General features: G+C 43.1%; 1 pseudogene; it reads right to left on the bottom strand.

The window, feature by feature from the left end:
* Positions 1-27,890, bottom strand: part of LOC136140962 (zinc finger protein 850-like) — a 397,037-nt pseudogene that overhangs the window by 259,135 nt on the left and 110,012 nt on the right.

Here is a 27,890-nt window from a genome sequence, read left to right as displayed (position 1 = left end):
GTTGTACTAAAGCATCCACTTAAGTTTTTTTAATTTGTACTATTCCTTCAAACTTGGTACCCAGATTTAAAAAAAAAAATGACAGACTCGTAAAGACCCCAGGTTATACTAGCATTCCAGTGCCATTGAGAATACCCAGTCTCATGGTAAGAGGGCCCTTGGTTGGTAAGAAAATCTCACAAATGTCACCCTGTTTTTTATGTAGAAGTGATTTAGCTAGAAGTCACTGCTCCTCAGTCATTCACTTGAAGCTTTGTGCTGGCATGAACAGGACAAATGACTGACTGGTGCAAGGAATTAGGAGCCTGGAGGATGGACCCCCCACCCCCACCCCCGGTCCCCTGCTCCCCCGCCATGGAACTCTTCCTCCAGTCTCTGAGGAGAGAACATGGCTGGCTGATGCTAGAATGCCTGAGGGCGTGGAATGAAGATGATTCTAAGACTGTGGACGAAAACTTAAAACAGCAACCAACTGTTTCCTCTGCAGCAAGAAGAGAAAGCAAACAGGAAAAAGCAAGTCCCATCTCCATTTTCCTTCTGCCTACCCGTTCTCTCTAGTGGCCCATGTTGGCAGAACTTAACGTGAAGCTGGCAAAAGAGAATCTGGTTTGCACTATCACAAAGCAGACAGTGGAAGAGTAGGTTGAGAGGTGAGAGACAATAGCTAAATAATCAGGCCAGCAACCTACTTCAATTGCGATTAGCTGTGGTGCGTGCCCCTGGCCCCTGCAATTTACAAATCTTACAGTCCACGTATAGACAAGTGCGGATTGAAAATATACTTGTGAATAAAATGATACTTATTTAAACAGTCCTTGAATATTTTCTCTGTATAAGACAACCTGTTAGTAAAGTTACTAGTCATTATGTGTGGGTGTTGGGGTGGGGGTGGGGGTTCGTTAGTAACTTTGATGGGATTTATGACCCAAAACACCAGTATGGTTTATGCCCCAAGAATCTATAACCTGTTTCGTATGTTTTGTACGTTTTTTTTATATTCTTATTTTAGGGACAAATACACAGTCTGAAATCACGTAAAGAGGGGAGAGGGAAAACCCTTTAAGGTGCTGGAATTACTGATTATTGATACGGAAAAAGATGAAATTAGATCCCTGCCTCACATTATATATCAATATCCATTCTCAATAGATCAAAGACCTAAATTCGAAGGGTAATATTTAAAGAACATAATCTGGGGGAGATAGTTGGATTCTGATCATTTCAAAAGCCCTCTTTCTACTGGCTTTCAACCATGACATCCTCATACTCCCAATAATTTTTTTTTTTTTTTTTTTTTTGCGGTACGTGGGCCTCTCACTGTTGTGGCCTCTCCCGTTGCGGAGCACAGGCTCCAGACGCGCAGGCTCAGCGGCCATGGCTCACGGGCCCAGCCGCTCCGCGGCATGTGGGATCTTCCCGGACCGGGGCACGATCCTGTGTCCCCTGCATCGGCAGGTGGACTCTCAACCACTGCGCCACCAGGGAAGCCCACTCCCAATAATTGACTCTTGGAATTGCACTCGTCGTGGTCCACGAGGACCTTCGCATCACGGGCCTCTACAGATTATTCTTGACTGACCCCCCCCCCCCCCCCCCACACACACACAAAGGCCTACCAATCCTAGGCTACCCGGGGACCTTCGTGTACTGACCTTCCCTTCATCGATTCCTCAAACCTTCCCATCCACTGACTGACAGCCAGCTCCACCAGGTGGTGAACGAAAGGAATTTCAGTCTTCAGGTCGGCAGCTGGTTTCCTCTTGGTTCCACAGTCTTCATTGGAGAGCTGGAGGTGAGTGTGGATAAAGGACACACTAATTTCAGCAGGTGGGACTGAGGCCGAGTAGCAGTCATGTGAAGGTGTGGAGGGGAGGGGTCAGCACTAGAGAGCATCTGGCCGGATGTTGAAGAAAGGGTGGGAGCAGTTGGTGAAAGTGCTTCCTCGCCTAGGTCTCCCCTCGGTCATTGGCTGAGGAAATTAAATCAGCTGCTTCTTGGGCAACTGCTCGCTGGGCAGGAGGCTCCCAGCGGATGAGCCATTTTTCTTTTTTTGACTCATTGTGTGACTTATATGGGTCCCTTACCCCTCTGCAGCTTCGCTTCATAAGCCGTGTAAACAAAGGGCGCAGGCTTGTCGTAATACAAGAGAGTTACAGGATGGAACGCAGAGAAAAGTTTATCCCCCAACTTCCACTCCACCTCTTTTGGCTGCTGGTATTTCCCAGTCTTGGAGGCAGAAAAGCCCTGCCTCTGCCAGAGGCCCCGCCCATATAGATGAGAAGGCCTGCCCTCAACACGGACCCTCCCACGGAGCGTTCCTCCTACCTCATCTTTCTTGGCCCAGCTCCCTTTGACACTCCTACCTAGACCATGCCACCTCTTTTCCCCTGTTCCCCATCCTCTGTACCACTGTAACCGAGCAGGGTCTTCTGTGCTCACGGCACAGAAAGCGGGTGTTTGCAGCAAAGTAATGGTTTATTTGCAGGGTGCCACGCGGGGGGAGTGGGAGACAAGTTTTAAGGGGGAATAAAAAAGAGGCTGGGATTAATCGTCGTCTTCTCACATTTCTTAAGCATGGTTTCAGGAGTCAGAATATCTCTGGTTTATGGTTTTTCTGGCCAGGTGGTCCATGGCTCGGGGTCTTGAAGTTCGTCTTGTCCTGGAGAAACAAGCTGAGTTTGTCCGTTAATGATGATGTCTACAACAGCAGTTTTATTACATTAAGGATGTTACTGACAACAGTCTGACTGGCTGGTGAGTGTTCAGCTGGCTCAGGATGGAGGTCAGAGTGGGCAAGAAAGGGAATAAAGTTTTGGACAGAGATGAATCATAAACGCACTAAGGGAACTCAGTTTTAGGGGGACTTGGTTTCAGTCCTCACTCCTGTTTTAACTTTCCCCAAATCTCTGCGAGAACAGGGCAGTGACTGCTCTGGTTATTTCCCACCTCAATTTGGGGAGTGGAAATGTTGCATATTGAGCTGGGAACATTCCCAAGTTCCAGGTCTTGGACCCGAATCTTGCATGACTAAAAGCTTAGTCCCTTGGTCCATCGTTCTGGTGCAGCAGACCCAATTAGATGTAGGGGATGGAGTGAAACCCAAGCTTTAATAAACCTTGGAAAATATATCTTATTCCCTGAGGAATTCAGGAGAATAAGCCTGAAAACCAGTCTGGACCTGGCACTTCTGGGGAGATGTGTAGCCAGGTAGCCAGTTGCTTAATTTTATCGAAGCAGGTTTTAACTTCTGATGTGGTATTAACATATAACAGGAGCTATTGGCCACTACACATACAATATGATCTAAAGCAACTGTATTGTCTCGTACGATTCTAGCTAAAGAATCTAGAGCTGTACACCTGTCAGAATGGTTATCATGAAAAAGTCTACAAATAACAAATATCGGAGAGGATGTGGAGAAATGGGAACCCTTGTACACTGTTGGTGGGAATGTAAATTGGTGTAGCCATTATGGGAAATAGTATGGAGGTTCCTCAAAATCTGAAAACAGAACTACCATATGATCCTGGGTATATATACAGACAAAAACGAAAACACTCATTTGAAATGATACATGCACCCCAATGTTCATAGCAACACTATTTACAATAGCTAAGACATGGATGCAACCCAAGTGCCATCCACAGACAAATGGATAAAGAAGATGTGGTATATATATACAATGGAATATTACTCAGCCATAAAAAGAATGAAGTTCTGCCATTTGCAGCAATGTGGATGGAGCTAGAGAATATTTATGCTTAGTGAATTAAGTCAGAGAAAGACACAATATGATATCACTTATATGTGGAATCTAAAAAATAACACAAATGAATGTACATGCAAAACAGAAACAGACTCACAGATATAGAAAACAAACTAGTGGTTACCAAAGGGGAGAGGGAAGAGGGGAGGGGCAAATTAGGGGTATTAATAGATACAAACTACTATGTATAAAATAGATAAGCTCAAAGGATATATTGTATAGCACAGGGAATTATAGCCATGATTTTGTAATAACTGTAAGTGGAGTATAATCTAAAAATACTGAATCACGATGCCGTACACCTGAAACTAATACAATATTGTAAATCAACTATAATTCAATTTAAAAAAATGTTTAAGTGAAAAATGGTAGCTTGAGGTTTTAGCTTACATTTCTTTAATTATCAGGGCAAGTTTAAATGTTTTTCTCTATATTTGTTTCAACTTACTGCTTTCTGTTTAAAAAAATTATCTTCGATTGAGTTGCCTAACTGCACTGAGATTCAGTTTCTCCATCTGCAAAGTGCAGATAATATATACAGCACACTTGCTGTGAAATCAAACACAGGCCTACCTCATATCGTTGTGCTTCACTGTATTGCATTTGGCAGAAATTGCGTTTTTTACGCATTGAAGGTTTGTGGCAACACTGTTGAGCAAGTCTATTGGCACCATGTTTTCAACAGCATTTGCTCGTTTTGTGTCTATCGCGCTTTAGCCATTCTCACAATATTTCAAACCCTCCATCAGCAGAAAGAGTACAACTTACTGAAAGCTCCGATCATGGTTACGTTTTTAAGCAATATTTTTTAATTAAAAAATAAAAATAAAGACATGTCTATATTAACCCAACAAGCTTAAGCTAACTTTAATACCAGATATTAATTTAATATTGACTATTTCCCAGATCACACAAACCTGAAATTCATTTGGGTTAGTTTCTTTTACATTTCTGAGAATTTATATAAGCACTTAACCTCCTTTAAGCCAATTAAATAGCGCTCATTTATCAATTAATTTTGGTAAGGGTAAAGACATATTTATAATGCACATGTTACATACACACATACATCCAAACAGACAGAGATCTCTTAGCTTCATTTTAAAACTTAGTCATGAATCAGGCATTATAATATAAAATTCACTACTTTATAACTAACAGTTGGAATAATTTAAATTTAAAAGGCCTCTTTTCCCTTTTTTCCCCTCAATCTCAAGAACTGGAGATGGTCTAGATAAGATACGCCCTCCTGAGAGCCCTGGGAAGACATTGACATCTCACAGGGAAAGAAAAGCAAGTTCTAGAAGGACTTGCTCCCTTAGGGTCAGAATTCTAAAAAAAAATGTTTTAGACTGGCAAAACCAGTTTTGGATTGTCAAATGAGGCTTGTCATGGGCATTTTTCTTCAGAGTCTAAAGAATGTGGCTACACAGTGTTACCAAAACAACAAACAAACAAACAGAACTTTGGCTTTAGTCATGGAACCAGAACTAAAGGTGGTCCAGTTTTGTAGGATGCATCCTAAAGGGCTATTTTTAGAAACTGAACCCCCCCCATATCCACCAATTAAAACAGTGCACCTTGTTTAACACAAATATACACTCACATGCACACACAAGACAGAAGCCAAATCAATTCCAAAAGATTTAAAGTCAAACCAGTTTCAAAAGGTTTAAAGCCAAACCAATTCCAAAAGCAACCTTAGGCTCTTTTATTAAACCCAATCCCTGCAATATGGGCAATGGGCCTAGGAGAGCACCAGTATACAAGGATAAAAGTTTTAGGCTGGCACTATCGTGCGGTTGCTTACGTCTTCCAATCGAGAAACCATTCCTTTATTGCAAGCCTGAAATATTGCCTAGGGTTGCTGATGCGCGGTTGAGAAGGGAATTCCCCAGCCAGATCCCTGGGCCAAAGTGGCTGGGCAGCTGCTGGATCCTCAAAAGGAAAGTCCTGCGCTGGCAGAGGGTCAGCCGACCACAGGCACTAGTCTCAGAGGAACCTTTGGGTTGCCACATTGTAATTGAGCAAGGGCTTGTGTGCCTGAGGCGCTGAAAGCCAAACTCTGACAGCAGGTGTTTGTAGCAAAGTAATGGTTTATTTGCAGGGCACCAAGCAAGGGAGGCAGAGATGAGTCTCAGATCCACTCTATCTTGGTCTTTGTGTTAGGGATGTTGTAAAGGTGAAGAACAAAGAAACTAGGATTAATCATCATTTTGTAACATATCTGTGACATTTCTTAATCATGGTTTTGGGAGTCAGAATGTGTTTATGATTCTCTGGCCAGGTGGTCCATGGCCCGAGGGTCTTTGAGCTCATTTTGCCCTGAAGCAACAACCTCAGTTAATGTTAATTATGATATCTACAACAGCAACTTTATTACATTAAGGATGTTATTGACAACAGCAATCTCAGTCATTTGACTCTGGTGGATTAGTGTTCTCGTAGCTCAGGACTGAGGTCAGAGGGTATAAGAAAGGGAATCAAGTTCTGGACAGAGAGCTTAATCATAAACTCAGTATCACACCAAGCAGGACGGGGCTCCTGGGCACAAAAGCCTTTCCGTGTCCCCCACTTTTTTTTTTTAATTAAAAAATATTTATTTCTGGCCGTCTTCGTTGCTGCGCACAAGCTTCTCGTTGCGGTGGCTTCTCTTGTTGTGGAGCACGGGCTTGCGGGCTTCAGTAGTTCTGGCTTGTGGGCTCTGGGGCACAGGCTCAGTAGTTATGGGGCATGGGCTTAGTTGCTCCGCGGCACGTGGGATCTTCCCGGACCAGGGCTCGAACCCGTGTTCCCTGCACTGGCAGGTGGATTCTTAACCACTGCACAACCAACCGCGTCCCCCACTTCTCGCTTATAGAAAACAGGCTTCATTTAGACTTCAGAACCTTCCCTTAGTTCCAAGGGACAGGTTTAAACAGATGCTAATTAGGGAAGGGAGGGGATGCAGAGACAAGGGAGGAATAGTCTAGAAACAATAGTGCTGCCTTGGGGCAGAGTCCTGTTCCCCTTCAAGGGCTACACCTAGCAGTGTCTTTGAGCTGTTTTGCAGAGACCGAAACCCCCTCCAGGTGGGAGAAGTTAAGGCAAGCTGCTCACAGGCACGGGGCCCCCCCACCTGTTGAATTCAGGTTGCGGAAATTGATTCCCACTTACCTCACCACCGACCAATCAGAAGAAGGTCCACGCCCTCTCAGAACCATTCCTATAAAAGTCCTCACTACCCCTTCCACGTAGGGACTCACAGTTTTGAGGGTGTTACCTTGCTCTAGCCCCCTTTGCCTGGCAAAGCAGTAGAGCTATTTTCTACTTCACCAGGAACTCTGTCTCCGAGATTAATTAGGTGTCTGGGTACAGAGGCTGGATTCGGCTTCAGTAGAGGACCTCAGTTTTAGGGGGACCCAGTTTCACCACCTTAGCTCCTCCATAACCCTGTACTTTTCTCTAGAGCTTTCTCCAGCCAAAAATATTCCCACGGTCTGCCCCTCCTCGACCAGGCTTCTCTCTGCTAAGGATAAAAGTCTGTTGGACACGTACACCTCCTTCAAGACGGCCACCACCTCCTGTGACGAGAGACTCAGTGGCCACGGCCGTTTGAAGTCTTGGTCCCACATAACTGACGGAAGAAGACCAAGCGGCATTGTCAAGAGTCGGCACGTGTGCCACACTTTTGATGGCATTTGGGGAGACGGACGCTCCAGAGCTGAGATGTCCGGTGGAAGAGGCTACTTCTGTGTAGAGCACGACTTGGAAAACGGCTGCTCCACAGCTGCCGCCCTATTGCCCCGCAGAGCCATTCCACTCCCGCCCACCCCACGTGCAGAATCCAGGCCCCTGGAGGTGCTTCACGTGACCGGTGGCCATTGTCGGCTCACAGGTAGTACTGAGTGGGCGCAGCAGAGGCGCTGTGGCGTTGCCAGGCGACCTGCTTTGGAAAGTAGCCTTTGGAAGCCTGTGGTTGTTCCAGCCACGTCGTGAGAAGACCCGGTAAGAGGAGAGACTTCTGTGGGGTGCAGTGTTGGATCAGTGATTGGGGTCGGTGCGGTCAGTGGCAGGAGTCTGTGAGGGTCAAGGAAGCAGGTGTATTGGGTTGATAGGCCGTTTGTTTAGTCCATAATCGGAGAGTCTGTTGAAATCGGGGATCTGAGTAGTTTTTAATTGGGCGAATCTATGGTTCAGTGACGGAGGGAATGGGGGGTCCGCTATGGCATGATGAATCTGTGGGTTCAGAATTCATGGCCTGGAGAATAAGGGATGAAGGTTTGTGAGGTCGCTGATTGGGAAGCCTGTGAGAACTGGTAATTGGCGGAGACTGTGTGGTTATTGATAGGACTGTAGGGTTAGTAATGGGGCGTCTTGAGGTCAATTATGGGAGAGTCTGTGGGCATTAATAATGTGGCGGTTTGGGGAATCAAGGATGAGGTATTGGGGGCAGTGATGGAGTCGTTGGGGGACATTAGGAGCTTGGAGGGGTCACTGATGGGTACAGGAGTCAATGTTTATGACTATTATTGGGGCAGGTCGTGGAATGGAGTTGGTGTCTGTGACTGGTGAGCTCATGGAAGTTGTTGATTTGGGAAACGTGTGGAGTTAGTAATTGGGGAGGGACTCCCTGGAGATCCCTGATTTGAGTTTCCAACCTTTATTTCCAACCTTTATAACCAGATGGAGCTTCCTATTGTGACATTCCTCCCAGTTCCTCAACAGCTTACCAGCTGTTCCCATCAAGCCACTCCTCAAACCCATTCTTCTCTTCACGTCCCTTTTTTTTTTTAAAAATAAATTTATTTAGTTTTGGCTGCTTTGGGTCTTCGTTGCTGCACGCGGGCTTTCTCTAGTTGCAGCGAGCGGAGGCTACTCTTCGTTTCAGTGCGTGGCTTTCTCACTGCAGTGGCTTCTCTTGTTGCAGAGCACGGGCTCTAGGCACGCAGGCTTCAGTAGTTGTGGCGCGTGGGCTTCAGTAGTCGTGGCTTGCGAGCTCTAGGGCGCAGGCTCAGTAGTTGTGGCGCACGGGCTTAGTTGCTGCACAGCATGTGGGATCTTCCTGGACCAGGGCTCGAACCCATGTCCCCTGCATTGGCAGGCGGATTCTTAACCCCTGCGCCACCAGGGAAGTCCCTCACGTCCTCCTTTGCTTTGACCTCATCCCTACAAAAATTTAAAGTGTTTTTAAATGATCAGCGCCTAAGGAAATCTAAACTGATATTTGCTTGTATATTCGTAGAAAAGCACTGTGAGGATTCACAAAATTAGGAACAGAGGAACTGGGTGGTGGAAGGACCTCAGCTGTACCTTGTGAATGTTGAATCATGCGAACTATTAGTTGTTTTACAAAATACTTTCAACTGGTATGCCTAGAGAGTTTGTCTGATGTTACATTAAAACTGTATGTTACTTGCTGAAGATAAGACATATATCAAACATTCAATTATCCTTTCTCAGAACATGTTTTTAGTTTTCATGTAGGCAAGTGATATCTTTGGTATGATCCTTCTCTTGTTTCCACCTGGTAATCATAGAAATAATCACAATTATTCTGATTATATTCATGGTTCTTCATAATTTTTCACATTTAAAGATTTACTGTCATTTTACAAATATGCAGTGATTGCCAATTCTATTCTTCACGTAAGAGACATTTAGGATAATTTTTAATTTTATGATTTGTTTGGAATTTTTTGGTTGCTATCTTTCTTGTTATTCCTAATTGTATTTTGAGGAATTTATCCTGCTTTTCACTGTGGTACCATATGTGGTCTTTTCTTTTTTTTAAGGCAAATATGAATAATTGAAAACCATGTATATTTTCAATATGTACATCTTTTATCTACTTTGATATATTGCTGATGTCAATATTAGTTTTAATATTTAGGCCATATATATAATATTTTCCTATATTATTTGTCACAAAATTAGTGGTATTTTAATATCTTCTCAGTGGTGTTTCTGTCACACATCCTTGTTTTTGTCTTTCTTTTTAAACAGCGTTTGTTTTATGTGATTTAGTTCCCTACTATATGCTATGTAAAGCAGCCACACTATAACTTCTAACTCATGTTACTCTATAAATTTCTACTTTACCCCATTTAATGGCTCTCATCTTAACTTCTTTTACCTGCTACTGTTACTATTACTCTTCCTGATTCCGTTATCTACATTTGCCTGGTCCTGATATACTTTGTTTCTTACGTTTTGTCTTCCCTGGCTGGTGTTTGAGGCTGTGGGTGTCTCTGAGAACCAGCCAATCGCTGGATTTTGTTTTCGTTTTATTTATTCCAGTCAGCTTTGTCTTGTCTTGGAGAGTCTTACTTTTGCCTTTGCTGCCTCAACCCTGTCCTGTGTGTCTCTCACTCCTGTTTCACTCTTTTTTAATTCTCTTTGTTTCCTTGTAGTTTAATTTGCTTTATAGTTCCTCTTACATAGATTATGTATTTTTTAGCTTTTATGCCGTGGTTTAGAAGGCACACCTTGTTTATATTTATCTACTGGAAGTTCCCTTTAAGTTTTCCAGAAATACTGTTGAATTTATGTTATCCTAATTAGCAAAGTGGCTAACAAAGATAATAGGTCTATTTTATTTTGTTTTTTTTGTTTGTTTATATTTTTTTGGTCTATTGTTTTATATGTGATCTTTCTACTTTCTATTCTAGCTACCTCAGTTTTAAAATAGGAATAATTGGGGAGGATGGAAATAATGTATATTGTTTGTTTAGCTTATTAACTTACACATCATTAGCCTATTACTAGAAATTATTTCGTGTGTGTGTGTGTGTGTGTGTGTGTGTGTGTGTTCCAATAAAGCTTTATTTACAAAAACAGGCAGCAGGCCTACCTCTTACTCCTTTTCCTCTCCACAGCTGATGTCCTGCTTGGTATAAAATTCCATTCCTTCCATGCCTCTGCCCAGGCTGATAACTTCATTCTCTGTATGGACTAGAGCACCTTCCTGCCTGTTAACAGCGTCCCTTTTCTTTCCTGACAACCAATCCTGTCTGGGTCCAGGTAACACCACCCTAACTAACCTACATCCTTCTGCACTGATTCACTTTTTACTTGCCCGGTTTCTGGATCTTCATGCTCCAAGAATCTTCAACGTTTCTGTTCTCTACTTTCTGTTCTTTTATTGTAACTCCTTCAGTAATTTGAAAGCTTAAGCTATTGGTTCTATGCTGGTGTTTCTCAGATTGGCAAATATTCTCACATTTGACCTCTAGCCCTAGATTTGCTTGCCTCCAGAATACCTCCTCTGTGATGTTCTGCTTTCAGTATAAATGTCAGAAATAGAAATGGAAATGGAAATTATCTTCTCTCCCAAATAGCTCCTTTTTTTCTTCCTCTTTTTTTTTTTTTTTTTTTTTGCGGTACTTGGGCCTCTCAGTGTTGTGGCCTCTCCTGTTGCGGAGCACAGGCTCGGGACGTGCAGGCTCAGCGACCATGGCTCACGGGCCCAGCCGCTCTGCGGCATGTGGGATCTTCCCGGACCAGGGCACGAACCCGCGTCCCCTGCATCGGCAGGCGGACTCTCAACCACTGCACCACCAGGGGAAGCCCTGATACGTTATCTTTAACCAAAGGCCATATTGTAGTTCTTACCTAACATCCTTTTTCTGTTCTAGGCTTGAAGTAATATTGTAGGCTAATGACTCCCAAATGTTCATTTCCAACCTAGAACTTTGTGCTCATCTCTAGTCTTATTTGAAAGACTGTTCTCTTTACATCTTCACTTGAATGTCTACAGATATCTCAATCTTGATAGGTACAAAGTTAAGCTCTTGATTCCACTCGTCTTCCCCTAGACCTGTTCCTCTCTGAGTATCCCCCAGGTTTGAAACAGCGCTGCAGTCTCCCTGGGTGCTTAAGCCAAACCCCAATCACTTGTCTTCCCCTCCATTCTTACAAGTATTTTTTCCATTTCGCCATATGCCAAATCCATTCCTGACTCAGGGCCTTTGCATTTGCTGTTCCCTGTGCCTGGAGTTTCCTTCCCCCAAGTTCTTACACTGCTGCCCCACCCTCTACCTTTTTATGGGTCTTAGCTCAAATGTTTCACTTTCAGAGGTGATCAGTTTATCTAAAGTTGACTTCCCTCAGCTTCTCTCAATTCCATCTCCTTGTTTCTTCCATGGCATTCATCATCACCTTGGTGGTTTTCTTTTTCTGGACAATTTATTTTTAAAATATTTTTAAAATATTTTAAACTTTCTGGACAATTTATTTAAAAAATTGGAAGTATAGTTGATTAACAATATTATTTTTGTTTCAGGTGTACAACATTGTGATTCAGTATTTTTACAGGTTGTACTCCATTAAAAATTATTATAAGATAATGGCTATGATTCCCTATGCTCTACAATATATCCTTGTTGCTTATTTATTTTATACATAACAGTTTGTATCTCTTAATCCCATATCCCTAATGTGCCCCTCCCCACTCCCCACTGGTAACCACTAGTTTGTTTTCTATATCTGTGAGTCTCTTTCTGTTTTGTTATTATACATTCGTTTGTTTGTATTTTTTAGATTTACGTATAAGTGATATCATACAGTATTTGTCTTTCTCTGACTTATTTCACTAAGCATAATATTCTCTAGGTCCATCCACGTTGCTGCAAATGGCAGAATTTCATTCTTATTTTATGGCTGACTAATATTCCATTATGTACATAATATATATATGTAATATGTCTGTTGACAGACACTCAGGTTGCTTCCATATCTTGGCTGTGGTAAATAGTGCTGCTATGAACATTGGGGTCCACGTGTCTTTCTGAATTAGGGTTTTCATTTTTTTCCGGATATATACCCAGGAGTGGAATTGCTGGATCATATGGTAGTTCTATTTTTAGTTTTGTGAGAAACTTTATACTGTTTTCCATAGTGGCTGCACCAATTTACATTCCCACCAACAGTGTACAAGTGTTCACTTTTTTCTACACCCTCTCCAACATTTGTTGTTTGTAGGTTTTTTGATGATGGCCGTTCTAACAGGTGTGAGATGATATCTCATTGTTGTTTTGATTTGCATTTCTTTAATAATTAGCGATGTTGAGCATCTTTTCATGTGCCGGTTAGCCATTTGTATGTCTTCTTTGGAAAAATGTCTCTTCAGGTCCTCTGCCCACGTTTTGATTAGATTGTTTTTTGATATTGATTTATATGAGCTATTTATATATTTTGGATATTAACCCCTCGTCAGTGATATCATTAGCAAATATTTTCTCTCATTCTGTAGATTGTCTTTCGTATTGTCAAGTTCAGACTCCACAAGACTGCCCTCAGTTCAAATGTGAGTCTCAAGCATTGGGTGCCCGGGCTAACAACTCTTCTGTCTGACTTTGCTGTTACATCAGGGATTCCTCCACTCACTCCTCCCCCCACACACTTGAAGTTCAATAATTTGCTAGCATGCTCACCAATGCCCGAAAACGTTTTCCTTAAACCACCAGTTTATTATAAAGGGTACAAAGGAATGGCCAGATGAAGGAGTACATTGGGTGCGTTCTGGAAGGAGCCCAAGCACAGGAGCTTCTGTGTCCATGGAGTTGGACCTGCAGGTGGATGTGTTGCCTGAAGCTCTCTGTGCCCCATTGTTCAGAGGTTTTTATGGAGGCTTCATCCTGTGGGCATCATTGATGAAATCATTGGCAGTTGGTGAATAAGCTCAATCTCCAGCCCCTCTTCCCTTTCAGGAGCACAGGGCTAAGCCTGAAAGCTGCAACCCTCTAGTCTCCTGGTCAGTTCCTCTGGCAACCAGCTCCCACCCTGAAGCTCTCTAGGGGCCCACCAAGAGTCACCTCATTAACAGAACCTCAGACGTGGTTGAAAGGGGTTTGTTAGAAATAACAAAAGAGGCTCCTTTCACCTCTATCACTCAAAACATAACAAGGGTTTTAGCAGCTCTGTGTCAGAAACCAGGGACAAAGACCAAATGTATCACAGCTTCCATGACAGAAATTTGTTCATTTATGTTGTACGTTGTATGTTTTGTGTATGTACAGTACCAGCTTTACACTTCAGCAAGCTGACTTTCCCTGGACCTCAAACTTTTCACTCCTGCTACCCTCTCCTATATCTTGGAGAAGATTCCTTGAGATCAGCAATGCCGTGGGGAGAGGCTGCTCTGCATGCAGACCAGGTTCTGCATAGGTCTTGGTCATTGGAAACACCAACTCTGAATTCCTTAAATGTCCCTTTCTGGGGCTTGAAACAGGCAGGGCCAGCAATTGTGTCTAGGTAATAATATCCAAGACCCTGTTTCTCCCCTTTGGGGCATTTGATAACTCTTTACTTGCCCATCCTTCTTCATGCATGGGCTCAACACCGTGGTTCAAGGGAGTTCCATCAGGGCCCACAGCAAGGTCTGGTTCTCTTATTGAACACAAGTTCATGTGCCCAACACACAGTGAGGCCAAACAAACTGAAACGTCGGAGTTCAGAGCAGAGAAAGGTTTATTGCAGGGCCATGCAAGGAGACGTGTGGCTCATGCCCCCAAAACCCCCAATTCCTCAAAGTTTCAGCAAAGCCCTTTTAAAGGCAAGGTGAGGGAGGGGCATGGTTAGTTGTTGCAAACTTCTTGGTGTCAGAATCCACGTAGGTTCTTGTAGCTGTCCACTGTCCGCGTAGGTCAGGTCAAGATGTTTCTGAAACCTCCAACAAGACAGCTTTTTATCTCTAAATGAATGGACTCTTGAAGGTCAGAGTCTTGAGAATAGGCTATCTTGTATATTTCAGGCTATATGTAACATGCTTTTACAAAAAGTGCAGAGCCAGCATGACTAAGGACAGGCAACAGAGCGCAAAGGTTAAAGTGAAAAAAGAACAGATCTAATATGGAGTCAGGTTTGATCTTCCCTGTTACGGCTCTGGGAGGGTGTTTTATATGTGGAGGGAATTTTCCTGTGTTCGGTGTGTGCATTAATGCCTGTGAGTGTACAGCTGAAATTACATGAGTGTGTGCGTGATTGTGTATTGTGTGTGTGCCTATGTGTGCGAATGCGTGACTGTTAGAGTGTGTGAGTATGCGTGCATGTGTGTTTGCATCTGTGTAAATGAGCTGGGGGGGATGGGTTGTCCACTGTTTTGGCTCTAGCAACTGACTTGACGTTGGAGAATCACTGCATAGTGAACCTTGATCAAAGAGTTGATTTGTGTGTAGGAAAACCTGAAGAATTAATTTCAACCATAATATATATTTTTTTCCCTTCTTGACTCATCAGATATATATTTCTTAATTTAAGGGGTAACCATAATTCCTTACTCAAAGTTTTGCACAAAAAAAAGTGTGGAGGACTTTGTTGACCATTTGATGGTCTTGAATTAAGTGAGTAGCATTGACTTATCTGGCAGTAACAGGAATAGTAAAATCTCCCTCTTAAACCATCTGATCCTGGTGCGGTTATTTGCAAGAGTCTCTTTTATTACTTTTTTTTCCCCCAACCCACCCCACCCACCAAGGGTCTCTTTTAGAACCTTCTCTCTTTCTTCTATGAATATTAGTCTGCTTCTGCTTCCTATCGTTAGTGAGGGTCAATGTCAGTAAAATTTATTTCCCTAACAATTTACAGATTCATTGATATTGAGTTGTACAAATGAGTGCAAAGGTATCTAATATAGACATTGGCATCATGTTTTTGTTACTTGTATCTCTTTTTAGATCCTTCTCATATACTTGGACAAATTCCATTTCATTGCTCATACCTTAATTGATGGTCCAGCTCAGTGTATGAAATTAGGAAAGAACTGTCCTGGGTAGAATTTCTCAGTGAAGCAGAACCTGCATTGAGACATGTACTTGCAGCCAGTCCCTTACGTGTCAAACCTAAGTACTTCCTGCTCCCTACATATGAGCCCTGTCTGCCTCCAGGGATCATAGAAAAGTAAGCATCTGTCACAAACGCGCCAATAGTCTCTTAAGACATATTAGCTAGAAAGTGATCATTGGTCTCGGTAATTAGCAACTGGGAAAATGTTTTTAAAAATAGTCACAGTTCCCGAGCCTGTTCCTGCCGGTATTGCTCCAGGTGAAGTGATAATTGCAGTTCTGAGGGGAGGGGAGGTCACAGGATCACAAACTCATATCTTAGGGTGGAGCTACCCCGCTTGCACTGATTGCTTTGACCTTCGCGTTGAGCCCACCATCCAGGCAGCAGGAAAAAGGCGGTGGGATTTCTCTATATTCATTAGGGAGGTGGAATCTATAAGGGAAGGATTTGTGCAGGAAATTGGGAAGTGAGCATATTGGATAAAGGGAGTCTCCCGTGTATGAACCTGGTCCAGCACCAAAACCGTACAGGACGGTGGGATAAATCCTAAGGCATGAACTGAGATAGTCGAGAGAGATGGGGTCCTAGACCTTTCACCCATCCCCGATGGCTCCTGACGTAATGTATGTATTTCTCGCTGACAGTGATGGTTGTGGTTTAATGCAAGTGATGATGAAGTCTGATTTTTCATGTGCTTAAGGACTGTATTTCCCAATTCAGTCTGCTGTTCAGTCTACTTTACAAAAATTGCAGACATAAATTTCAGGTTTCAGAGGTGAGCCCGTAATACCTCCACACTTGTCACAAACACTGGGATGAATCTACAGGACTCAGCTGATGCTGTGCAGAAACAGTGTGTCTGGCAGCCATTGTTGGAGTGTGAATGCGTTCTCTAACTCTGGCCATATGAGTTACTTAGCAGATTTATTTATTTTAAAAAATCTTTATTGGGGTATAATTGCTTCACGATACAGTGTCTGTTGTCCTAACGCAGTGAATCAGCCATGTGCGTACACGTGTCCCCATATCCCCTCCCTCTTGAGCCTCCCTCCCAGAGGATTTAATAATTGTGTCTTTATTGATTACGGAGAGAGTCTTCTCACTAAAAGGTTAGGGAAGTAGCATTTAAGAAAAATAGAACTTTGTAAGTTTCAGATACCATTTTTAGGCTCAAATGTATCCTGTGATATCTCTGCTGCTTTTAAATATTATGATACTGATCCCAAAAATGTATGGCATTTATACAGTACACAAGTTGCTCGCCTTAGCATTCGATTTTGCATGTGTCTTGTATTTTCATACCTTTCACAAATCTTGCCTTACTGCTAATACTTTTATTTGACTTGGGTATTAATAAATAGTTATGCATGTGACCTGAAATCAGTGATAATTTGTTTCTCCTGTGCACCATTGATCAGGCATTGGTGTTTTCTGTCCCATAGTTCCAGTGACTTATGACATTGTCCTTTTGTCCTGGAATGGAAGGAAATGAATCTTTTTGTTTCCATTCTAATATTGAGCCATTCTTGCATGTATTAAATCCAAATTGTCATGGGTGGGTACCTGCAGTTGTATACTGCAGTCAGTGCAGTTACTTTTTTTTTTTTAAGATTTTTATTTTCTTTATCTATTTTTTGGCTGCGTTGGGTCTTTGTTGCTGCGCATGGGCTTTCTCTAGTTGCGGCAAGCGGGGGCTACTCTTCGTTGCGGTCCGCGGGTTTCTCATTGAGGTGGTTTCTCTTGTTGAGGAGCACGGGCTCTAGGCATGTGGGCTTCAGTAGTTGTGGCATGCGGGCTCAGTAGTTGTGGCTTGCGGGTTCTAGAGCACAGGCTCAGTAGTTGTGGCACGTGGGCTTCGTTGCTCTGAGGCGTGTGGGATCTTCCCGGACCAGGGCTTGAACCCGTGTCGCCTGCATTGGCAGGTGGATTCTTAACCACTGTGCCACCAGGGAAGCCCCCGGTGCATTTACATTTAAGTAAGATCTCTACAGCTTTATTCAAAGTTTTGTATTTGGCAATAGGATAAGTCTTAATGACAAGTTTCCACTTATTTATTAACTACATTTTTAAATAAAATATCAACAACCTAAATTGAAATGACAAGGTGTAAAAGCAAAACTAAATCTAGATCTGGTTTATTTGAAGAACACAGGTGACTAGTATTTGAGTATATTCTGGATTGAATGCACTGTCCTTGTAACCAGCCCAGTCAGGGTCAAATCCCACTATCCACCTTCTCCCAACCAGTGAGTCAATTTAGACCTTAAAAAAAAATCTTAAAAAAAAAAAAAAAGTAAATGCACCGACTGCAGTATAAAACTGCAGGTACCCACCCATGACAATTTGGATTTAATAAATGCAAGAATGGCTCAATATTAGGAAACACTTAACCTCTATGTCAGTGTTTGCCTCATCTTTATAAGGAAGATAAGTGTTTGCTTCAGGAATTTGTGAGGAATAAAGATGTTACCACATGTGTGGCTTTCATAGCAGTGAGTCATACATTCTAAGTGTTCTTTAATGGTTATACGTTCAACCCTTGGATGCCTTGACATGACAGGAAGACTATATTTCAAAGTAAGGCTATGGTTAAGTGCCGAATGTTGGATTTCAGTTGACCTGGTACATGTGGTCCATGCTTCATATTCGCATGCAGGATCTTCTAGCTCAGAAGACAAGCGTCAGTCAGTGAGACCTGATAACATGGCTGCCAGGGATTTGGCAGCAGGATCGATCTTATTATTACCGACAGTATTTGGAATGCTGGGGAATTTCCCTCTCTCTCTCACTCTCTCTTTTTTAAACATCTTTATTGGAGTATAATTGCTTTACATTATTGTGTTAGTTTCTGCTGTATAACAAAATGAATCAGCTATACGTATACATATAATCCCCATATCCCCTCCCTCTTGCGTCTCCCTCCCACCCTCCCTATCCCACCCCTCTAGGTGGTCATAAAGCACGGCTGCTTCCCACTAGCTATCTATTTTACATTTGGTAGTGTATATATGTCAATGCCACTCTCTCAGTTTGTCCCAGCTTACCCTTCCCCCTCCCTGTGTACTCAAGTCCATTCTCTACATCTACGTCTTTATTCCTGTCCTGCCGCTAGGTTCTTCAGACTTTTTTTTTTTTTAGATTCCATATATATGTGTTAGCATATGGTATTTGTTTTTCTCTTTCTGACTTACTTCACTCTGTATGACAGACTCTAGGTCCATCCACCTCATTACAAATAACTCAATTTCATTTCTTTTTATGTCTGAGTAATATTCCATTGTATATATGTGCCACATCTTCTTTTTCCATTCATCTGTCGATGGACACTTAGGTTGCCTCCATGTCCTGACTATTGTAAATAGTGCTGCAATGAACATTGTGGTACATGACTGTTTTTGAATTATGGTTTGCTCAGGGTATATGCCCAGTAATGGGATTGCTGGATCATATGGTAGTTCTATTTTTAGTGTTTTAAGGAACCTCCATACTGTTCTCCATAGTGGCTGTATCAAGTTACATTCCCACCAACAGTGCAAGAGGGTTCCCTTTCCTCCACACCCTCTCCAGCATTTATTGTTTCTAGATTTTTTGATGATGGCCATTCTGACCAGTGTGAGGTGATTCCTCATTGCAGTTTTGATTTGCATTTCTCTAATGATTAGTGGTGTTGAGCATCCTTTCATTTGTTTGTTGGCAGTCTGTATATCTTCCTTGGAGAGAATTTCTCTTTTTTACTGTTATCTCTTCCCTTATTGCACTGGGTATAGGCTGAGGACCATAGGTTTGATTGTCAAGAACCTGATTGTAGCCAAAATCTTGGTTCTGTTCTCTGATGGATTTCACAGTACAGTGAGAAATTATGGGTGGCACCACACGGACAGTGATTTTTGCATGCAAAATGTTCCCCTGTGTTCGCGGAGTGGGCAGGGGTGTGTCCACTGCCACCACCTGCTTCTTGAGTATCTTCCAGGCCATCACGTTCAGTCCCAGGACTTCTAGGTGGGCAGAGCTTAAAGTGAAACCGCTGGCAATAGTTTTATGGATATGATCACAATGAAAAATGCTTTTCATTGAAAAAAATCCTAGTGGTGTAGGCAGATCTGCATCCCCTGGTGTTACCCCTTAGTGGTTTATATTACATTACAGGCAAAAGGGACTTTGCAGATGTACCTAAGGTTACTAGTCAACTGACTTTAAAATAGGGAGCATTATCTGGGTAGGCCATGTGTAGTCACATGACCCTAAAGAAGAGAAAGGCCTGTTAGATGCACCTGAAGAGGAACAGATCAAAAACAGGAGGGGGAGTCAGTGTGCGGACGCTGGCTTTCAAGACAGAGGGAGCCGCATAGAGATTGTGAAGAATTCTGCCAAAGTCGTGAATCAGCCTGGAAGGAATTCTCCCCCAGAGGCTCCCGTTAAGAGCCCAGGAGAGCGGACAACTTGATTTTGGCCTTCTGTCTTACTGACCTGTGAGAAAATGAATGAGTGTTGTTTGGGGCTGCTAATATCATGGGAATTTGTTTCAGCAACAATAGAAATCCAGTCCGCATAGCAACGCAATAATAAAATAAACAATAGGGCTTCCCTGGTGGTGCAGTGGTTGAGAGTCCGCCTGCCGATGCAGGGGACACGGGTTCGTGCCCCGGTCCGGGAAGATCCCACATGCCGCGGAGCGGCTGGGCTCGTGAGCCATGGCCGCTGAGCCTGCGCGTCCGGAGCCTGTGTTCCACAACGGGAGAGGCCACAACAGTGAGAGGCCCACGTACCAAAAAATATATATATAAATAAAAAATAAATAAAGTTAAGTAAAATTCCCATTTATTCTCCCACAACTGATGCCATTTTGATCTTCAAGTGTAACAGTTTTCTTCAGTTTTATGTTTACTTTTTTTTAAATGTAGTTTTAGAGTATACTTAATATTATATCTCAAATGGCATAAAAATGAATTTTTTAAAGTATTCTGTTTTGATCAGTGTTTACACATATATTGTCACCCTGGACTTATTTTCCAATTGCTCTCCTCAGTCACTGATCTATGATGAAGATATTTTTAGTCCAATATAAGTAGATCTACAATATTGTCTGAAACATCACGATTTACTCAATGGAGATTATTTTTCAATTTAATTTTTATTTTTTAATTGAAGTTTGGTTGATTTAAAATGTGTTAGTTTCAGGTGTACAGCAAAGTGATTCAGTTATGTATATAGGTATATTTTTTCAGATTATTTGTCATTGTCATTTATTACAAGATATTGGATTTAGTTCCCTGTGCCATACAGTAAATCGTTGTTGCTTATCTATTTTATGTATAATAGTTTGTCTGTTAATCCCATACTCCTAATTTATCCATCTCCCCCCTTTCCCCTTTGGTAATCATAAATCTGTTTTCTAAGTCTGTGAGTCTTTTTGTTTAATATATAGATTCATTTGTATTATTTTTAGATTCCACATATAAGTGATATCATATAATATTTGTCTTCCTCTGTCTGACTTACTTCACTTAGTATGATATTCTGTGAGTCCATCCGTGTTGCTGCAAATGGCAATAATTCACTCTTTTTTATGCCTGAGTAATGTTCCATTGTATATATGCCACATCTTTAAAAAAATTTTTTATTTTCTTTATCTATTTTTTGGCTGCGTTGGGTCTTCATTGCTGCACGCGGGCTTTCTCTAGCTGCGACAAGCGGGGGCTACTCTGTTGCAGTACGCAGGCTTCTCATTGCGATGGCTTCTCTTGTTGGCAGAGCACAGGCTCTAGACGCACGGGCTTCAGTAGTTGTGGCTCACAGGCTCAGTAGTTGTGGCGCACGGGCTTAGTTGCTCTGCGGCATGTGGGATCTTCCTGGACCAGGGCTCGAACCCGTGTCCCCCTGCGTTGGCAGGCGGATTCTTAACCACTGTGCCACCACGGAAGCCCACCACATCTTCTTAAGCTGGTCGTCTGTTGATGGAAACTTGGGTTGCTTCCATGTCTTGGCTGTTACAAATAGTGCTGCTGTGTACATTTGGGTGCATGTATCCTTTCTAATTAGAGTTTTCATTTTTTCTGGATATACGCTTATGAGTGGGATTGCTGGATCCTATGGTAGCTCTATTTTTAATTTTTTAAGGCTCATCCATACTGTCTTCCATAGTGGCTGCACCAGTGTTGGAGATTCCTCTTTTCTCAGTGGAGATTATTAATGAGACATCTCTGTCAAAACACTCCCTGTTTATATGTTTAAAGAGTTGAATGTCAGCTGACACATCATGGGATGTGAATAGTTGGCCCTGTTGCCTTGTACACACGTGGATTATCTCAGTGGTTCTGAGGGATGGGACTGCTTCACCACCATGATTCACAGTCTCACTGTGGGTGCATAATTGCTGAACTGCTCTTGCAACTGGCTGTAAAACGTAATACCCTACCATCTGTTTACCCACATACTCGCACCTTTCTTTTTTTTTTTTTTTTCTTTTCTTTTTGCGGTACGTGGGCCTCTCACTGTCGTGGCCTCTCCCGTTGCGGAGCACAGGCTCCGGACGCGCAGGCTCAGCGGCCATGGCTCACGGGCGCAGCCGCTCCGCGGCATGTAGGATCTTCCCGGACCGGGGCACGAACTCGTGTCCCCTGCATCAGCAGGTGGACTCTCAACCACCGCGCCACCAGGGAAGCCCCCACCTTTCATTTAATTATCACTTTTCATTTTGAAATTTTTAAACATGTGGAAATTAAAAAATACAGCAGGAAATACAGACCTACAGAACGTTGAACCTACCGCATACTCAATCTAGATTCACCAAACATTACTATTGTTTGCAGACATAACTGTTATCACAAGTTTTTTCACCTGTTTGTTTTTGCTGTTTCGTGTGCGGATAATTTGTACACATTTTGACAATTTGCCTCTTGATATCTGAATATTTACCTCCTTATTTCGAGGTCATTCTCTTATCTAACACGATAGAACTATCATGCTTAACAAATCAACGCTATTGTGACACCATCATTGAATAGCTAGTCCATAAACAGATTTCCCACAGGGAGACAATGGTGTGTCTTCTATCGGCTCTCATAAATCTGGGATCCAGTCATGGTACGAGGATTGCATTCCATTGTCTTGATTCTTTAGTTTCTTTAATCTAGAATACTTGCAGCTCTTTTTTTCTTCGGTGACACACTTTTGAAGGATACACGCTCACTGTTTTGCAGAACATCCTTCAGTGTAGATTTCTCTGATCGTGTGCCTCCTCTTGAGACTCAGGTTTAACATTTGAGTAAAACTTCTACACCCAGATGACGGTGGAACCTTCTTGTTGCATCACCTTGGAGGCACAGATTAGGAATATTTTCTCTTATTGGTGATGGGTTCGATTATTTGGTTATGACTGCCTACTAGGTTTACTTTTTTTAGAGGTGACTTTTCCCTGTGTAAGTGAGAATGATCCCTGGAGTGGTACCTTGAAGTTGCCTGAACAGCTTAAATACTTTGACCAGATTATTGTAGCATCCACTGTAGAGACTTCATCTGAATGCATCGTCAGACGATGATTGCCAATCATTTTTTAACATCCTCCCATCTCATATGTATATTAATTGCCACTGCTCGGTAATGAAGAGGTTTTTCTTTTACCTTTTGATAGTGGATTCAGGGATTCCTTTTCATTTGAAGTGATATCATATTACTGTAATTTTCCTTTTTGGTGCTCAGATTTTCCCAGGTTTTTCCACTGGGAGATTCTTCAGCCTGGCTGTACCCTGTCAGGATTTTTTTGTAAAAATTATTATTGAGTTAAAATACACACACCGTGCAGTTGACCATTCCCAGGGGTACAATTCAGTGACCTAGCGCACATTGGCAGTATTGCACAACCATCATCACTGCCTCGTTGCAGAGCGTTGTCATAACCTCAAAAGGATATCTAGTTCCCTTGAGCCACGCACGCCCCCGTTTCCTCCGTCACCCTGCCTGTCCTGTCAGACCCACCGTGTTTGATCTGATACACGGTGCCCTGAAAGAAAAGAGGAAATACTGTTGAGTGTTTTTCACCCACAATTTTAGATGCTGTCCTCTCTTGTAGATTCCATTGAAGGGGTACTGAGGGGCATTTTATCTGAGCAAGGTTTTTGCCCATGAGCTGAAATTAAAAACCATAAGAAACGAAAACAGCTTATTGAAGAGGTATCTGCAAGCCCTTGTTTATTACATCATTTTCACCACCTCCAAGACGTGGAAACAACCTAAATGTCTGGCAATGAATGACTGAATATGTATTTGTATAATATACACACAGAATGGAATATTATTCAGTCATGACAAAGAAGGAAAACCTGCCGTTCGAGACAACGAGGATGGATCTTGAGGACACGCTAAGTGAGATTATTCAGACAGAGAAAGACAAACACTGTGTGATGTCATTTATATGTGGAATCTAAAGAAGCCACACTCATAAAAACAGTAAAATGGTGGCTACCAGGGGTGGGAGGTGGGAGAATAGGGGAGTTGTTGTCTAAGGGTACAAAGTTGAAATTAGTAGGCGACTAGGGCCTGGAGATCCAGCACACAGCATAGTGAGCCTAGTCCGCAATCTTGTGTCTTACTCATCCAATGTAATCTTTCTAACGACCTAAAGGAAGTGGTCATGATGTGATACAGGTGCTGTCGCTCAGTGGGGATTAGATTACAATTTATAAAGACATGAAGTCAACACATTGTACCCCTTAACTTTACACAGTGTTATGTGTCAAATATAGGTCACTAAAACAAGGAACCAGGACTTCCCTGGTGACGCAGTGGTTAAGGATCCGCCTGCCAATGCAGGGGACAGGGGTTCAAGCCCTGGTCCGGGAAGATCCCACATGCTGCTGAGTAACTAAGCCCACGTGCCACAACTACTGAGCCCAAGAGCCACAGCTACTGAAGTCTTTGTGCCTAGAACCCGTGCTCCGCCACAAGAGAAGCCACCGCAACGAGAAGCCTGCGCACCACAACGGAGAGTAGCCCCTGCTCGCCGCAACTAGAGAAAGCCCGTGCACAGCAATGAAGGCCCAACACAGCCAAAAATAAATTAAAAAAACAAAAAAGGAACCATAGATGACTGCTGTGATTTGATCATAAATGAGGGACTAGATGGAAGGCATGATCAGTTAGAGGCCTCCAGTCTCCCTCGGCCACCTACATCACTCCTGTCTCATCCATCCTCTCACCCTACCTGTCTTCCCCCTGCTACATCCTTCATCTCTACCCTGTGACGTTTAGGCCTCCACTCAACTTCCTCCTGCTCTCCGACCTCCATCCTCCTCCTTTAGGGTTCCGTATTGCACTCTCTACCTACATTCTGGGACCTTTTCGATGTCCACCCCTCCATGACCACTATTCTAGGGACCTCAGTCTAACCCTCCTCAGCTGCATCATCCCAGCAAAGTCCATCGTCCGTGCCCTCCCTCCTCTTGCTGTCCATCTGCAGCCAGTTCAGAGATCTCATCCCATGCCCTGTGCATTCTGTGCACCTGCACTCTCGTTTGCCTTGGCCCTCACCTCTCATCATCACCCCCATGGACCCAGTCCACATGCTGCATCCTTTGTCCTCAGCCCTGTAGTCCCTGACCCTTTGTCCTGGACTCCTCGGTTCACTCAATGCCCACTGTCCATCCAGTTGTCTCATGTCCTGTGCCCCTTATTTCCCCTGGGCTCCATCCCCTTTCCCACACTCTATCTCACTGGGACTGTTAGCTTCTACCAGGACCTGCCTACCCCATCTGAAGTCATCTCCCTACACCGTGTTTTTGAAACCCATCCCACAACTGACCTTTGCTCACTTTTGCCCATTAACTTCTCATCCCCATTGGAACTTTTGTTCCCATGACTCTGTACCCCTTATCCCGCAGGTCCCCATATTCCCAGTATCTTAACTTCCTTGCCCACTTTGCCCACTTCTATTTTAATCCCTGGCCTTGCACTTTAATACTTAACCAACATTAAAAACTCTGCTTTTTTTCTCTCTGCTTTCTCTCTTCCCCTGCCCTCTCTATAACCCCCTGCCCCCAGGCTCTCTTCACCACCCCCTTATCCTCATGGCTCCTTTTCCCTGTGGCCTGTTCATACTCCACTCTATCACATACCCTCACACAGTCACTCCCCCAAAGACTCTACGTTTCCCGGAGTGTGTCTTGACATTAGGTGGCAATGTTCACTGCACATTTTAGGTGCTGTGTATTATAGTAAATATTGTCCTTGTGATTGTTGCGGGGTTGGAAGAAATGTAAATTGTAGGAAGGCTCCCCCTTTCAGGCATCCAGAAGTTTGGAGATACAACTATTTTTCTGTGTAAGATCACGTCATTCACACACACACGTGCATGTTGACTGTGCTTTTGTGAAAGAGTATAATTCTGGGTTTCTGTGTGTGTGTTTATATTTATGAGTATCTGTACACGTGAGAGGGAATTTTCCTGCGTTCAGTGTGTGCATGAATGCTTGTGAATGTGCAGTTGAAACTATGGACGGGAGTGATTGTGTATGTGCGTGTGTGAACGTGTGTGACTACATGGTGGAGTGTGTGAATGACCCTGCATGTGCGTGTAAATGAATTTGTGTGCGTGTGCGTGTAGGGTGGGTTGTCCACCATTACGGCTGTAACGACTGACTTAACAATTGGCAGTGAATGTATAGTGACCCTGGATCAGAGTTGACTTGTGTGTAGGTAAAACCTAAAGAATTAAATTCAACTCATATAAATATTTTTTCCTTGATCCTTCCAGAATGTATTTCTTTTTTTTTTTTTAACTTAAAAAAAAATACATTTATTTATTTATTTACGGCTGCATTGTGTCTTCGTTGCTGCGCGCAGGCTTTCTCTACTTGCGGTGAGCGGGGGTTACTCTTCGTTGAGGTGTGAGGGCTTTTCATTGAGGTGGCTTCTCTTGTTGCTGAGCACGGGCTCTAGGCGCACCGTCTTCAGTAGTTGTGGCTCGCAGGCTCTAGAGCGCAGGCTCAGGAGTTGTGGCGCACGGGCTTAGTTGCTCCGCGGCACGTGGGATCTTCCGGACCAGGGCTCGAACCCGTGTTCCCTGCATTGGCAGGTGGATTCTTAACCACTGCACCACCAGGGAAGTCCGGGAATGTATTTCTTAATTAAAAAAGCAATCACAATTCCCTAATGAAAATTTTGCACAACAGTGAGTGTAGAGGACCATATTGACCTCTTGATGGTCTTGAATTAAGGGAGTAGCATTGGCTTATCTGACAGTTATGGGAATAGTGGAATCTCCCTGGTAAACCATCTGATGCTGGTGCTTTTATTTGCAAGGGTCTCTTCTGGAACCTTCTCTCTTTCTTCTATGGATATTATCTACTTCTGCTTCTAAAACTACTGTAGTTCAATATCAGTGAAGTTTATTTTCCTAACAATTTACATATTCACTGATATTGAGTTGTGCAAATAAGTGCAGTGATATCTAATGTAGAGTGTTGGCATCGCGCTTCTTGTTACTTGTATCTGGTTTTTTTTTTTTTTTTTACTCGTATCTGTTTTGAAAACCTTCTCAGATATTTGGACAAATTCCATTTCTTTGCTGATATGTTAATTGGTGGTGCAGCTAGCTCAGTTGTATGAAATTAGGAAAGAACTCTCTTGGGCAGAATTTCTCAGTGAAGCAGAACCTCCATTGAGACACATACTTGCAGCCAGTCTCTTACCTAAGTACTTCCTGCTCCCTACATGTGCGCCCTGTCTGCCTCCAGAGATCATGGAAAGTAAGTGGCTTGTCACAAATCCTCCAACAGCCTCTTAAGACATAGTGGCTAGAAACTTATAATTGTCCTTGGTAATTAGCAACTGGGAAACTGTTTTCAAAAATAATCACAGCTCCCAAGCCTGTTCCTGCCAGTACTGCTCCAGGTGAAGTGGTAACTGCAGTTCTGAGGGGAGGGGAGGTCACAGGATCACAAACTCATCTCAGGGTGGAGCTACCCCTCTTGCATGTATACTGATTGCTTTGACCTTCGCACTGAGCCCACCATCCAGGCAGCAGGAAGAAGTTGATAGTTTTCTCTGTACTTCTCGTATGAGAAGTAGCATCTATAAAGGAAGGATTTGTATCAGGAATCTGGTAAGTGAACATATCGGACAAAGGGAATGTCCTGTGTATGAACCTGGTCCAGCACCAAAGCCATGCAGGAAAGTGGAATAAATCCTGAGGTGTGAACTGAGATAGTAAAAGGAGACGGTGTCCTAGACCTTCACCAATCCCTGGTGGCTCCTGATGTAATGTATGTAATCCTCGCTAACTGATTTTTGTGGTTTAATCCAAGTGATAATGACATCTGATTTTTCATGTGCTTAAGGACTGTATTTCCCCAGTCCATCTGCTGTT

Source organism: Phocoena phocoena, chromosome 20 (genome assembly GCF_963924675.1).
Source record: "Phocoena phocoena chromosome 20, mPhoPho1.1, whole genome shotgun sequence".
NCBI lineage: Eukaryota > Metazoa > Chordata > Mammalia > Artiodactyla > Phocoenidae > Phocoena > Phocoena phocoena.
The sequence above is the reverse complement of the archived record's forward strand: the minus strand, read 5'-3'. Positions and strand labels throughout refer to the sequence as shown.